This window comes from Gekko japonicus, unplaced genomic scaffold (genome assembly GCF_001447785.1).
Source record: "Gekko japonicus isolate JY-2015 unplaced genomic scaffold, Gekko_japonicus_V1.1 scaffold170, whole genome shotgun sequence".
Lineage (NCBI taxonomy): Eukaryota > Metazoa > Chordata > Lepidosauria > Squamata > Gekkonidae > Gekko > Gekko japonicus.
In genome coordinates this window covers 867,538-882,935 of record NW_015160212.1, presented here as the reverse complement: position 1 = coordinate 882,935, position 15,398 = coordinate 867,538, and positions in this window count along the sequence as shown.

Below are 15,398 nucleotides of genomic sequence, written 5' to 3'. Positions count from 1 at the left end.
ATCGTAGCATCCTGAGGCCCCTCCCCTCCCCAAACCCCGCCCTCTCCCGGATCCACCCCCAAAGTCTCCAGATATTTTCCAACCCACACCTGGCAACCCTATCCCTATGGAACAAAAACCCTTCCCTCTTCCTTTCTGAGAGCACCAACAATGCCAGGAGCAGGGAGAACCCCCCCTCCCCGAGTCTAGCAGGTGAGATGAGGTTGAAATCTTTAGTCATAGCCAGGAGCAATGCTCCCTCTACATTGTGGAGTCTTGTGAGCAAAAACTCTACTTTGTGAGACACTGGCATTAAGGTGATGAGCGAGTGATTTGGCTACTGCAGAAATTAGTTTGCTCTGGAGCCCTCCTAAAGGTGATTGTCAGCCACTCTGAGAGGCGTTCGGGTAGTGAAGGGTGGGGTATAAATCCAATATGTTCTTCTCAGGGGTCATTTCGTAGAAAAAGAGGTGGCATAGCTCATTAGCATAGCTCATTTGCATATCACCGGAAGTGTGTCAGAAGGCAACACCCACCACTCAGGCTCCACTGGACTGTTTTGGATTGCTAGCTGTTGGTGGGGGTGGGGGGGGGAACACGCAGATCTGTCCTCGCAGAGGAGAGAGAGCTTGTACCGGAATAAACCTTGGTCTTAAGGATGCCACTGGACTGTTTTGGACTGGGGGGCCGGGGTGTCAGTAAACTGTCATTTGCACTCTGGGTATGTTCTTTGTAACCTGCCTGCTGTATGATGGGGAGGGACTAGCCTGCATTTCTCTGTGCACATCCTCCCAGTGCCGAGTTGCCGTTTGTTTTGGCTTTGGAATGTTGTGCTGCCTTTGTACTTGATAAGACTGTGAGAACTGCTGCTGGAGCCGTTCCCAATCTGGCTGGTGTGAACCAAACGGCTGGAAGCTATCTCCCGCCTTGATTTTCTCCCGCTCCTGCTGAGCACAAAGGGTATTCATTGACCAACCCTGTTTGTTTGAACTGTCTATATCTGTCCATGCTTGGCTTTGAGTTTCATTCCTGACAATGACCATGGAAGTGTGTCAATAGTGACTTGTAATAAAGCAATCTATTCTTATGAATCGTTGTGGACTGCAACTGCTCTATTGAACCTGACACGGGGGGAGCTCTGCAACTTACCTGGCTGCTTCTTGCTCTGACTGAGGACTGCCGAAAGCAGGGGGTGGGGCTTGTTCCATGTGCCCGCACCCTGGGCTCTTTACTGCCGGAGCTCCGCTCCTGTGTGCTCCTGCAGGAAATGACCCCTGGAGCTAGCTCACACTAACTCAGCTTAGAGGGCCAGGAGGAGATGAAATTTGGGAGGTTTCTCATTCAGGCCTTGTGTACGATGGGGTGAGATGAATACAGACAATCCAACCCATGAGGCTTGTCGGTGGGTACCAAGCTGGGATTTCAAAGAAGAGGTTGTAGCTGGTTTATTTAATCATACTTTGTACAACCTAGGGTTGCCAGCCTCCAGGTGGTGGCTGGAGATCTCCTGGGATTACAACGGATCTTCAGGAAAAAGAGATCAATTCCCCTAGAGAAAATGGCCACTTTGGAAGGTAGATTCTATGGCATTATGCCTCGTTGAAATCCCTCCTCTCCCCAAACCCCAAGGTCTTCAGGCTCCACCCCAAAACCTCCAGGTATTTCCTAACCTGGAGGTGGTGACCCTAGTACAAGCTGTAGCTAGTTGCGATGCCTGAACTCACAAACAACAGTTTGTTGAGGAGCACCTCTGAGACATAAGTTCTTCACTCCCACTGGCTATTCACAAAGATGGCAGCATGGGTAGGTGGCCCTCCCTACTGTGGGGTGGGCAGGAATCAAGAAGCCGGCAAAAAGGAGATCTGTGACTTATGTCTGGTAGACCAACCGCAGCCAAAGTCTTAACAAACCGTGGTTGATCGTGACTTCGGAAAGCAGCAGATTTGGCACTCTACTGAGGCTCTCCACCTCAGAGGGCTTGTTGGTCTACAAGAGCAAGGTCCCCAACCTTTTTGAGCCTCTGGTTACCTTCGGTATTCTGACACAGGGTGGTGGGCGCAACCACAAGATGGCTGTCACAAAATGGCTGCTGCAAGAGATGGAACCAGACATTAAAAAATGGCTGCCGCAGCTGACCTTCAATCACACCGTGAAGTGCTGTGGTGACCACTGCTGCTGAAGCAAGGTTTGTAAAAATCTTTGCAGCCCACCAAAACTCCAGTGGCCAATTAGAAGCCTGGCTTGGCAAATGCCTCACTTGGCCCCACCCACTTTCTAAAAACACTTGGTGGGCCCCAGGAAAGATGTCAGCAGCCACTACCACACCCACAGGCACCATTTTGGGGATCCCCGGTCTAGAGGGCTGACCAAGAACCATTAATGGGCTGATCAGTGTATCCGGGGGAAATGATGGGTTTAAGATAGGGAGGATCGCTGGCTAGATCCCTCCGTGCATTAAGAGTGTGTTACCCTAGCCAATTATTGAGACATCTCCTGAATTTTCGAGTGGAGATGGGATCGATTTGATTGCTTTCCAGGAGACCAATTCAGGCCGCTTCCCTTTTGTCTTGAGGCTGAATGGAATTTCCTGGAACCCCATCTTAATCTGACTGTGTGCATTATCACAAAACTTGGAGAAGGGGAAGTCCGAAATAAAAAAAACCCAGACACATATCTAAATACAGAGGTCCTCACATGGATATCTACATCAGAGATGTCAGACTCATTTGTTTTGGGGGCCGGATCTGACATACATGTCACTTTCCTGGGCTGGGCCATGTGTGCCCTAAAACGTAACGTATAAACTGTACAAAGGACAGCAGCTGGTAAGCTCCGAGTTCTTGCATCCTCACTGCAAGGCCCGATGGGCTGGGGGGGGGGGGTGCAGAGGAAAACCGACATGGGTGGACTGGAGAGACAGCAGTGCAGTGCTGGGCAGATGCTGCTTTTTTATTAACAATTTTAAAATATTATAACATTGCTTACACATACAATAGCTTTATCAAATACAGATAATATTTCAGTACTCATTATACATTAACTAACCATGGATACCGTTACAAACTCAAAAGTAAATCTTTTTTTTATACTATGGGTTATCTGGAATAATTTCTTTTTCAAGCATAAAACTTATAACAGGGTATTTATTTTAATTAATTAATTAATTAAGCATTTTTACCCCGCCCTCCCCGCAAGCGGGCTCAGGGCGGCTTACAAGGGGCACCGGCCCATATATAAAATCCAGTAAAACAATAAAATCATAAACAATAACACTACTGACAACAATAAAGTGCTTTCATTATCAAGATTAAGTGGTTATGATGGTATCTTCCAGCCACCCCATTGGGGTACCACTGTCCAGCAGATGGATCGTGCCAATCCCCTGTTCTCATTGCCGCGTAGTTCTCATTGCCGCATGGGCTACCAAGGGCAATTCCCGATCTCGATAGTATTGCCACCATTGATGGTAGTAGTGGTGGCGGCGGTGGTGGTATCATATTGCAACCACTTTTTAATTGTAATTTTCTGGTGATGCATTTGCTAAAGCTCCCATGCTGCTTGACTGCTGGATACGGGGTGGTTCCGCTGTGCTGAAGCCACAACCACCCCCCAGCAGTCTCCTGCTCCCTCCCCTGCACCGGTTGCTCACGGGCCACATAAGAGCCCTGGATGGGCCGGTTCTGGCCCCCGGGCCTTATGTTTGATACCCCGATATACATGCTCTGGTATCACCTTGGGGGTGGAGCCTGTGGGAGGCGGGGTTTGGAGAGGGAGGGACCTCAGTGGAATATAATGCCATAGAGTCCACTCTCCCAAGCTGCCATTTTCTCTGTAGTCTGGAGAGTCGTTGTCATTCTGGAAGATTCCCCAGGTCCCACCTGGAGGCTGGTGGTGACCCTACCTTGCTCACTATCTTGTGACAATGGGGTCGGTCCTAACGAAAGGGATGGGGTTCCTTTTCTTTTTTATGAACCATGTCAGCTGCCTTTGATGTCTCTGAGCTGTCAATGAGTTTCTCTCCTCTGGCTGAACTTTCTTGCCTTCTCTTCAGTCCACCAGAACGATTGGAAGCTGGCTCTGTCTTGATGATGTTGAAGAAGAAGAAGAGGTTGCATTTATACCCCATGGCCCTTCACTACCCAGAGGAATCTCAGAGCAGTTTACAAACTCCTTTCCCTTCCCCTCCCCACAACAGACACCCTGTGAGGTAGGTGGGGCTGAGAGAGCTCTTGACAGAAACTGCTCTTTTTCAAGAACAGCCCTGCCAGAACTATGACTTGCCCAAGGTCATCCAGCCAGGTACAAGTGGAGGAGTGGGGAATCAAGCCCGGCTCTCCCAGATTAGAGTCCGCGCACTTAACCACGACACCAAACCATCACACCAAGTGATCCGGGCCAGGTGGAACCTATCCAGACACAGGTGACGAGCAGCCATTCATTCCCCTTCACTCACATGTACTGCCCCCCGTCTCTGCCGTCGTCCATGGGGTTGTTGATCTGGCTTGGCTCATCTTGGGCTGGTGGCTGTGGTGGAAAATGCCATCCAGACCCAGCCAACCTATGGTGGTCCTGTAGGGCAAGGGTCCCCGACACAGTGCCCACGTGTGCCATGATGACACCTACTGACAGCTTTTCTGGTGTTTCTAGAAAGTGGGCGGGGTCATATGGACCTTTTTACCAGCAAGGCTTCTTATTGGCTGTGCAGATTGGTGGTTTTTTTTAAAAAATGTGGTTTTGGCAGCAGCCGTCTCCACAGCACAAGGATTGTCACCGTGCGACTGAAGGTAAGCAACTGCAGCCATTTTGTGGCTGGCTCCGCCTCCTCCTGCGGCAGCCATTCTCCGGCAGCCATTTTGTGGCTCCACCCACCAAACTGTGCCAGAAGTCCGAAGGTGCCCGCAGGCTCAAAAAGGATTGGGGAGACTGTGCCTTGGGGTTTTCAAGGAAAGAGACGTTCGGAGGTGGCTTGCCATTGCCTGGCTCTGCCTAGTAGCCCCAGACTTCCTTGGTGGTCTCCCATCCAAATACTAACCAGCTGGGGCAGATTAACCATGAAGCAGACGAAGCAGGTGCTTAGGGCCCCAGGGCCAAAGGGGGCACCACAAAGTTGGGGGGAAAGGGTGCACAACAGAGAGGTCTTTCTCACAACTGAAACGTGTAAAAAACCCAAATAGATAGGTCATGCTTCAGCTCACTGTGTATATTAACCATTGAAGCAGACATTCTGAGAGGTATTAATTTCGAGGATGTGATCAGTGATTTTGCGAAAATGAAATGTAGACACATGCCTTTCAGGTCATGAATGTTGGAACTTTGATACATTTAACTTGTGAAATATTTAAGTAGATGTCTTGCATTTTTGTAGAACTTTATGTAGCCCAAGCGTGGCTTAGTTTTTACAGCATATTCTGTTATCCTATGAATAAGTTTTTGTATTGCTGCAACCTGCATTGTCTATCTGGCCAGATGGGCCACGAAAACGGACTGGGGGTCAGTGTGGAAAGGAGGGGGGCCCACCAAGATGGGGTCAGTGCTGAGGGCACCTGTGAGCCTTCTCCCCCCCCCCCCCCTCGCCAGGGCTGGCCCAGTTTCCCAGCCACAACCTAATGCTGGCCTGGAGCCACAGTGGGGCTATTGGGGGCTCTGCCCCCTCCCTGCCCCACAAGACTTTTTAAAAAAGAAGAATCGTGTGTGTGTGTGTGTGTGTGTGTGTGTTCATGTGCTTGCCCCCCCCTTCTTCTCAAAAGCATTTAAAGGGATCCGTTAAATGCTTTTGAGAAGAAGCGTGTGTGTGTGTGTGTGTGTGTGTGTGTGTGTGTAATCTCCTGCACTGTAATCTGAGCAGATGAATCAGAGGCGGATCTTTCAGTGAGTTGCACAATGTCACGGGGGAGGAAAAAAACACCCTTCTGGCAAGCAGAAGGGCTCTGAAAGCGAATCCAGGTGGGCGGCTCCAATTTCACTGACAAACGGCAACATGTTCTAAAAGGAGGGGAGCAGGGAGAGGCCAAGACGCTCCCTTCCCCGGAGAGCCATCTGGCACGCTGGGCCGGAAAAGTGCATTTCCATGCGGATGCTTTTATGCGACAAAAAACTATGAAACGGCCACCGACGTTGTCAATGGCTGAACGTACCCTTGAGAGTTCAGCCGTCCGCGCGGTAATGGCCGACTGATGAGCGGCCAGGGAATTTTAAAAGGGCATTTTAATGGTCCATGGGCCAGTAGCCAACACAACCATCTGCCGACTTCACAAAGTGGGACGTTCCTGTTTTCCCCTCCTGCTGCAAGCCCCTGAGCCCCTACTGAAACCTTGTTCCCAGGGGTCAGCAGACCCTCAGGAACGGCTGTGTGTGCAAAGCGGTGTGTGTGTGTGTGTGTGTGTTCTGGCATGGCAGCAGAACCAGCAAAAAACCGGCAGCCTCCTGCTCCGCAAACAGAAATGCTGTGCCTTTAGAAGAACTGCATCTCTGGACACAGGCCAGTGTTGATTTATTGCCTTTTCATCTTGCCATTCTTCCAAGGAGCTCAGAAACGTATAACTCTCCCGTTTCATCTTCCCTGCAGAACTGTGAGTTGGGATGCCAGTTCCCAGGTGGGGTCGCCCCCAACAGTCATCCCCGGCCCCGCTTGAAAAGAGCAGCACACCCAGTGCCTGCTGTTCCCAAGTGGGGGACGCCGGCTTCTGCCCCCCAAGCCACGAATTCATGGTTTGCAGGGCAGGCGCGTGGGTACCCGCTCTTTCCCCATCTATTTAAAGGGAAGGGTCCCTTTAAATGGTTGGGGGAAAGTGGGGGGCGTGTGCGCACGGCGCTGTGTCCCTGATGTGATGACATAACTTTGCATGATGCCATTGTGTTATGGACGGCCTGCCCCTTCCTGGAATGCCCCCCGAATCCCCCCACCGGGGAGAAGATGGGACCGCCCCCCCCCACCTGTGAGATGGGTTATAAGGTTGCTGACTTCAGCTTGGAATATTCCTGGAGATTGGTGGGGGGGCAGCAGTCCCATAGCTACAGGGGGCATCTTGGGGGCCGCCCCCGACTTACCACCAAGCCCCCCCGATTCCCCATCCAGCCCTCAGGCCCCCCGACTTCCAATGTTTTATTTTATTTGTGGCACTCCCTTGGGGAGTGTTGGCTTTGTCTGTGTGGGGTGCCCCCCGACTTAATTTAAAGGCCCCCTGAATTTAAAAAATCCTGGCTACGGGCCTGGGGGGGCAGTGCCCAAGGAGAGTGGATTTCGGGGAGAAAAGGGAGGGCGTGTGATACCACAGAGTTCAGCTTCCAAATCTGCCACTTCCTACAGGAGAAATTATCCCCGTGGTTTGGAGATCATTATTCTGGGAGAACTTCAGGCCTAGGGATGCCAGCCTCCAGGTGGGACCTGGGGATCCCCCAAAATTACAGCTTGTCTCCAGACCATCTATATATCTAATCTCCAACAGATGGCGCCGTGCGGATACTTAGTCCCAGGAAAAGGAAGCTCCCTCTGGCCCAGGAGCTTCTCCTACATACTCAGCAGACTTCCTGTATCTGCAGAAAAATGCAAAAACTAAGAAAATCCCTCCAGGGATTACTAAATTCCCCCCAAAACCCTTTGAAATGGCCTCTGCAGGGATCTGCTTCAGACACCAACTGTGTGAGAGAGGTTAGAACATTCAGGGGGGGGGGAGAGGCTTCTAACCGGCTCTGTGAGTCAAAGGGTGTGGGGGAAGGGCCCTTTTCCAGGCCTCCGTTGGCCTTTCAGGGAGGGAGGGAGCCTTGGGGCCTGGCCTGGGGAGTCCCTAGAGGTTTTGAGGTGGGATTGGGGAAGGGAGAGGTCTCAGCTGGGTATAATGCCACAGAGTCCACCTTCTAAAGCAGTCATTTTCTCCAGGGAGACAGATCTCTGCTGCCTTGTAAGTCTGGGGTGGGGGTGGGGGGTTCCTTCAGGCCCCACTTAGAGGTTGCCAAGCCTAGGCCTGGCAGCACTTTAGGGTCGCCAGGTCCCCCCATGGCCACCGACCGGGGATTCTGGATAAGGTTGCCAGGTCCAGGCTGGGAAACTCTTGGAGATTTGCGGGAGGAGCCTGGGGAGGACAGGGACCTCAGTGGGGTACAATGTCACAGAGTCCACCCTCCAAAGCATCCATTTTCTCCATGGGGAGTTATCTCTGTAGTCTGGAAATGAGCAGGAATTACAGGGGATCCCCAGGTCCCACCTGGAGGCTGGCATCCCTCGGCAGCACCCTCTGGGTGACTTGATACCACCTGATTTGCATGACTCAAGTAGGCCCAGCTGCTTGCTACTGTTCATCAGCAGCCACCCTATGAAAGCCAGTGCGGTGTATCGGTTAGAGCTTCAGATTAGGGTCTGCGAGACCCAGGTTCAGATCCCCATCTTGCGGTGGAAGCTGACTGGGTGATTTTGGACCAGTCACATACATTCAGCCTAGCCAACCTCACAGGGTTGTTGTGCAGATAAAAAGGAGGAGAGAATAATGTAAGCTGCTTTGGTCCCCACTGTGGAGAAAGACTGTAATTTTCCTAGGTAGAGGCTGTGGGGGAGGGGTGTGGAGACGGAAAGTTGAAGACAGAGAGGCAGATAAAGGTAGGTTGGCTGTTGGGTGGGAAGGAAATTGTGTTGCCAACTCCAGGTTGGGAAATTCCTGGACATTTGTGGGGTGGAGCCTGGGGAGGGTGGGATTGGAGGAGGGAAGGAACTACAGATCAGTATAATGCCATAGCTGGAGGAGAAAAAGAAAAGGGGGGGCAGAAGGGATAAAGAGTGTGAGAGAGGTAGAGGGAGACAGGACGAAGCAAAGGTGTGAGGAATAGGATAACCATTCCGCAAGTTTCTTGCGGGTCTCCACTTGTAGAGATCTGTTCCCCTGGAGAAAATGGATGCTTTGGAGCAGGGGTGTCAAACATACGGCCCACTGGCCATAACCGGCCCATCCAGAGCTGTTATCCGGCCTGCGAGCAAGTGGTCATTACCTCTATTGCCAGAAGACAGAGGCTGTGCATTATGTCCCTGTACATTGTCCCAGTGCTGATGAGTAATGGGCGGTGGAATTTATGCAGTAGCCGCATCGCTCACTTTCAACTTTAACGCCAGTAGCTCACAAAGGAGAATTTTTGCTCACAAGACCCCACAGCTTAGAGGGAGCATTGCTGGAGACCTCCTAGAATTACAATTAATCTCCAGAGTACAGAGACCAGTGCCCCTGGAGGAAACGGCTGCCTGGGGGGGCTCTATGACATGATACCCACTGAGGACCCTCCCCTCCCCAAACCCTCCCCTCCCCAGGTTCCGGTCCAAAATCTCCAGGAATTTCCTAACCTGGAGTTGGCAACCCTAGATGACAGACTTTCAGGACCCACCATGGTCTGTCCTTCGGGACCCACTGCAGAGGTCCTAATCCCCCTCCCCCAAGCCAATAAGCCCCTTTCTCTTTTAGATGAATCTGGATCAACATATCTGAGAATCAGGTAGAAAACGCCATTCAGATGTGGGCAGGAGGCCCAACACCCCACAGCAAAACCAGAGGCCAGAAGTGTGCAGTTTCTGGTGAAGGGAAGAGGGCAGAGGAGGCAGGGAAGCCAGGAAGCCGGGGCCAGGATGAAGCAGAGAAACACAGAGCAGAAAGAAAAACCAGGTGCCTGGCAACGCTCCCTCCAAGCTGTGGAGTTCTTTGTGAGCTACTGGCGCTAATATTGTGAGTGAACCATTTGACTACTGCATAAATTAGTTTGCTCTGGAGCCACCCTCCCCAAGCTAAGATAAAAAGGTGTGAGCCGGAGGCTAAATAACTGTGAGCTAGCTCACACTAACTCAGCTTAGAGGGAACACTGGTGCCTGGCAAATGAGAGGCTAATGAAAGAGGGGGGGGCATGAGGTTGGCACCTCTGTGTCACGGAGCTTAGCACTGACACTGCAGATTCAAAATGCAGTGCATTCGTTGTCTTGTTCTGTTCCTCATTTGGAATACTGTGTGCAGTTCTGGTCACCACACTTTAAAAAGGATATTATAGCTTTGGAAAGGTTGCAGAAAAGGGCAACTCGAATGATAAAAGGGTTGGAACACTTTCCCTTTGAGGAAAGGTTAAAGTGCTTAGGGTTCTTTAGCTTGGAGAAACAATGACTGAGGGGTGACATGATTGAGGTTTATAAGATTATGCATGGGATAGAACAGGTAGAGAAAGAGGTACTTTTTCCCCTTTCTCGTGGGCACTCAATGAAATTGCTGAGCGGTCAGGTTAGAATGGATAAAAGGAAGTACTTCTTCACCCAAAGAGTGATTAACACATGGAATTCATTGCCACAGGAAGTAGTGGCGGCTACAAGCATGGATGGCTTCAAAAGGGAATTAGATAAGCATATGGAGCAGAGGTTCATCAGTGGTTATTAGCCACATGGTATAGATAGGGGCTCTGGGGCAAGTGATGCTCTGTCTTCTTGGTGCTTGGGGGGGGGATCAACAGTGGAGGGCTTCTAATGTCCTGGCCCCACTGGTGGACCTCCTGATGGCACCTGGTATTTTTGGCCACTATGTGACAGTGTTGGACTAGGTGGGCCATTGGCCTGATCCAACATTGTTGTCTCTTATGTTCTTATGTTCTTAATATGGTTCGTGACCAGCACAAGATCAGTTATAGCAATATACATGAATCTAAGAAGTTTTAGGAAATACACAATATTTAAAATTACTGAACGGCCTATGTATCCTTAAAATCATAGAACAGATTGAACAAAACATCTACATTTTATGATTCGGCTACATTCTGTGTCGATTCCCTGTGAATTCTGCATGATGCTGCACAGTCTGGCACAGGGGAGTGTGAGCCAATCTGGCACAGGGGAGTGTGAGCTGAGGATCTGTGTCTGAAAGGAACTTCCTCATAATTTCAGATTCAGAGCAGGCAGAAAACCTCCCAAGCAAGGGTGCAATAATCTTCACGTGGATTTCCTGGTAGAAACGGCAGTGAAGCTCTACTAGGGTTCTCAACTCTGGCTTGGGAAATTCCTTGAGGTTTGGGGTCAGCCCAGGGAAGGAACTTCCGTTTCTGCTAGACTCTTTGGTATACCAGAGAGTCTGCCCTTCGAAGTTGCCATTTTCTCCAGGGGAATTGATCTCTGTCGTCTGGACATCAGTGGGAGAACTCTGGCCCTCACTGAGAGGTTTTTGACCCCACTTGCTACCCAGGGAAGCTTCCAGTCTAAAAACAGTCCCCCTCTCCAGGCTACACACAAGCCAACCCTGTCTCCAGTTCCGGAGACAGCCTCTTCGGATCCATCAAAGGAAATGCTTCTTTCCTTCGTTTTTCTATTTATTTTTGTCTGGGAGAGAAACCAGAGAGACCCCCACAGTCAGTGGGGAGGAGACCCGGGGTCACCCTCAGCTACTGTGCTGACTCCGGGCATGTAAATACAGAGAAAGGTTCATAAACAGTCGGCATTCTATTTTTGGAGTGACCAAAGTAATCTCTCCTTTGGAGACGATGCCGGCCAGCTGCTCTGATACGCTTCTTCGGCAAGAGGCAGGCCAGGCCAAGAGCAGGGCTCCCATTGGAAACACAGCACAGCTTGAATACGTCCATGTCCCTGCTCAAAACAATTCGTTCCTTCCTGCTTCTTCTTCTTCTTCTTTTAATAGATAAACATTTTATTGAAATATGTTGTCGAAGGCTTTCACGGCCGGAGTTCATTAGTTGTTACAGATTTTCCGGGCTGTATGGCCGTGGTCTTGGCATTGTAGAACCTGACGTTTCGCCAGTAACTGTGACTGGCATCCTCAGAGGTATAACAGAGAAAGATGGAGTACTCTCTGTGTCTTTTCACCTTGACACAGGGAGTACTCCATCTTTCTGTGTTATACCTCTGACGATGCCAGTCACAGTTACTGGCGAAATGACAGGTTCTACAACGCCAAGACCAGGGCCATGCAACATGGAAAATCTACAGCAACTAGTTTTATTGAAATATTAAAATATACATGAACAAACGATAACATTAGTAATAACCATCAACATTCAAAAACAGAGTAAAAATAAACGACGAGTTAACAGTCGAAATAGTTAAAGCAATTCAATGTATAGCAATAATTTTAAGATTATCAGGATGTGCTGCTCTGACCTTACTGTGTTTTTCCAGATAACCAAGAAATGGGAGCCAGTGTTCCAGATAATCAGAATGGAAGTCTGGATTGTCAACCAAGGAGATGGAGTCCGAAATTTTGTCCGTAAAAAGGTATTCCCATAGTTTGTCGAATCACATTTGGGTTGAAGGTTGAGTTTTGTCTTTCCAATGTCTAGCCACGAAGGTCTTAGCAGTGTTGAGAAAGAGACTGATTTTGCTGTTTATGAATTTATATCTGCTGACACACACACTATATGAACTGTGCACACACATGTATACCCATAGGCATAGAGAAAGCTGCTTGCATTACCTACTGTGAGAGATTTCACATAGGGAACACTTGCCTGCATTTTATGTTTAATGAGGTTTGCACACATTCTGCTCAAGAGCCTTATGGGAAGGAGAAGCACTTGTTAGCCATTGTTAGCAGAAACAACAACTAAGGAGAGGTAACTCCACCATTGCTGAAGGACTCTACGTCACACAGTACTTGGATCTGATCTGCATCTGAATAGCCATTTCCTGTTGGAAGGTGCCTTGTTTGCCTGGGAAAGCCAAGATCTATCTACACATCAAGGGAGATACAGGATGCCAGAACTTCACACCTGACCAGATGGCTTTCCATGAGATAGCGTTTAGAGTTTCAAATACTGTCCACACTCCTAAGGTACCTGCCCCCTTTCCACATGCACCAATGAGTGAGGTTATGGGATGGACTTGCAAGTAGGTGGGTTCAGGTTGCCACCCACCTGGAGATTCAACTATAAAAAGCAAGGACTATGCGTTAGGTCCTTTGCTAGCTGCAACCCCCTTCAACATCCCCTGTCTTCTTTCATCCCCCTAATGCCCGGCTTTCTATCAAACAACCCTATTGTCTATTTCTGACTTCTTGGTGTGTGCAGCCAAGGAGGTCCACGCCTTGCTGGCTGGTTCTAGCAGGTGTGAATTAGCAACATCCCTTATTTCCTTACCCTTCATTTTTCATCGTATCAGACAAGGCTTCAGGAGAGATAAGTATGAACATATACCACCCTACCTCCTAAGTAAAAGAGAAACTATTTTTGCTATTTCTGTAACTCTAAAGGAACTTGATTGCAAGTGCGAGTGATTCTGTTTTGTGTGTATGTGACTTTGATATTGTTCAGTAAAAAGACAAATTGTTTTGGAAAATACCAGTCTTGTCTCTATCACTGGGAACTCTGGGGCTGACAGGACCTCTGTAAACTTTGGCAAGGACTCACATTAAATTTAGTTGCCATCTGCTGTACATAAAGTAGTTTGGCTAACAGCAGCTACCAACATGTGAGAAATCAGGTCTTTACGAACCTCAGGGATTCCTTTCCAGAGGTTACGTAATACGAGTTCTGGTTTCAGGGGAATAACGTAACCTGTGATATCCTGAATTAAACACAAAATAGTTGTCCAAAACTGTACCATACAGGGGCATGGCCACCAACAGTGTAGATATGAACCAAGTTGATGGGGAGTCACATACCATCTATAAACAATTTTCCAAAATTGCATTCTTATATCTATAGCCTTAGTAAGAGATACCATAGAAGACCTTCCTGCTTCTTACGGCCAATATTCACAAGCGGCATGGTCAGACAAGAGGGTGCTTCATTCTGTATTTCTCCAAAATAGCTCCAGGTGGGACCCTGGAGAGATCTCCTGGAATTATAACAAATCTCCAGACTACAGATCAGTTCTCCTGGAGAAAATGGCTGCTTTGGAGGGCAAACTCCACCAAGGTCCCCCCACCAAACCCCATCCTCTACCGTGGAGGTGGCCAAACTTACAAAATGTAGGAGCCACACAGAATAAATGTCAGATATTTGAGAGCTGCAAGACATGAACAAATATTACATGTTTTTACTGGGAAATATGCAAATTTGCTTTTTATTGACATTTGGCGTCGTGGTTAGGAGCGCGGACTCTAATCTGGGAGGACCGGGTTTGATTCCACACTCCTACACATGCAGTGTGACCTTGGGTCAGTCACAAGTTCTTTAGGAGCTGTTCTGTCGCGTGCAGTTCTCAAAAGAGCTCTCTCAGCCCCCCCCACCTCACAGGGTGTCTGTTGTGGGGAGGGAAAGGGGATTGTAAGCCTCTCTGAGACTCCTTTGGGTGGTGAATGGTGGGGTACAAATCCAATCTCTTCTTCTTAAATAAGACTGCCAAAAATAATAACAAAAGCGGAAAAAGCAGATATTATTAATGATATTTATTTGTCCAATGATAATTTGTTTGCTAATGATATTTAGCTTCCCCAGCCACCCTGCCGGGAGCCGCACAATAGGTGTAAAAAAGCCACATGTGGCTCCTGGGCCACAGTTTGGCCACCCCTGCTCTATAAGCTTCACCCCCAAATCTCCAGGAAGTTGCTGTCTTGGAGCTGACAGCCGTACTTGGGGGTCTATTATGTTCAAACTGCCCTGCTACTACCTCAGTGGGGTATAATGCCATAGAGTCCACCCTCCAAAGCAGCCATATTCTCCAGGGGGACTCATCTCTTCCGCCTGGAGATCAGTTGTCATTCTGGAAGAATTTCAGGCCCCACTTGGAGTTGGCAAGTTGGCAACCCTATCTTTTTCCTTTGTGTTCCCTCTAAACTGAGTTAGTGTGAGCTAGCTCACAGTTTTTTTAGCCTCCAGCTTACACATTTTTGTCTTCGCTCAGGAAGGAGGGCTCCAGAGCAAATTGATTTATGCAGCAGCCAAACAGCTTGCTCACAACAACTTTAATGCCAGTCACCAGGGGTCATTTCGTAGAAAAAGAGGTGCAGGAGCTCATTAGCATTACTCATTAGCATAACTTATTTGCATATGCCACACCCCCTGACATCACCGGAAGTGTGTCAGAAGGCAACACCCACCGCTCAGGCTCCACTGGACTGTTTTGGACTGCTAGCTATTGGGGGCGGGGGATTCCTGCAGGAAATGACCCCTACCAGTCACTCACAAAGGAGACGTTTTGCTGACAAGACTCCACAGCTTAGAGGGAGCATTGGACATTTAAGTTTCATAGATCCAGAGCAGTTTAGCCGTGTTAGTCTGTTGCTGCAAAACAGTGAAAAGCCCAGTAGCACCTTTAAGACAAACAAACTTTTTTTAAGCATAAGCTTTCAAGGAACACCGCTCTCTTCGTCAGATGCATGGAGGGTATCTGACAAAGAGAGTGGTGTTTCTCGAAAGATTACACTACGGTAAAGTTTGTCAGTCTTAAAGGTGCTACTGGGCTTTTTACTACATTTCAGCGTGGCATTTCTCACAAGGAACTACGGCTCTGATTTGTTTCAGCA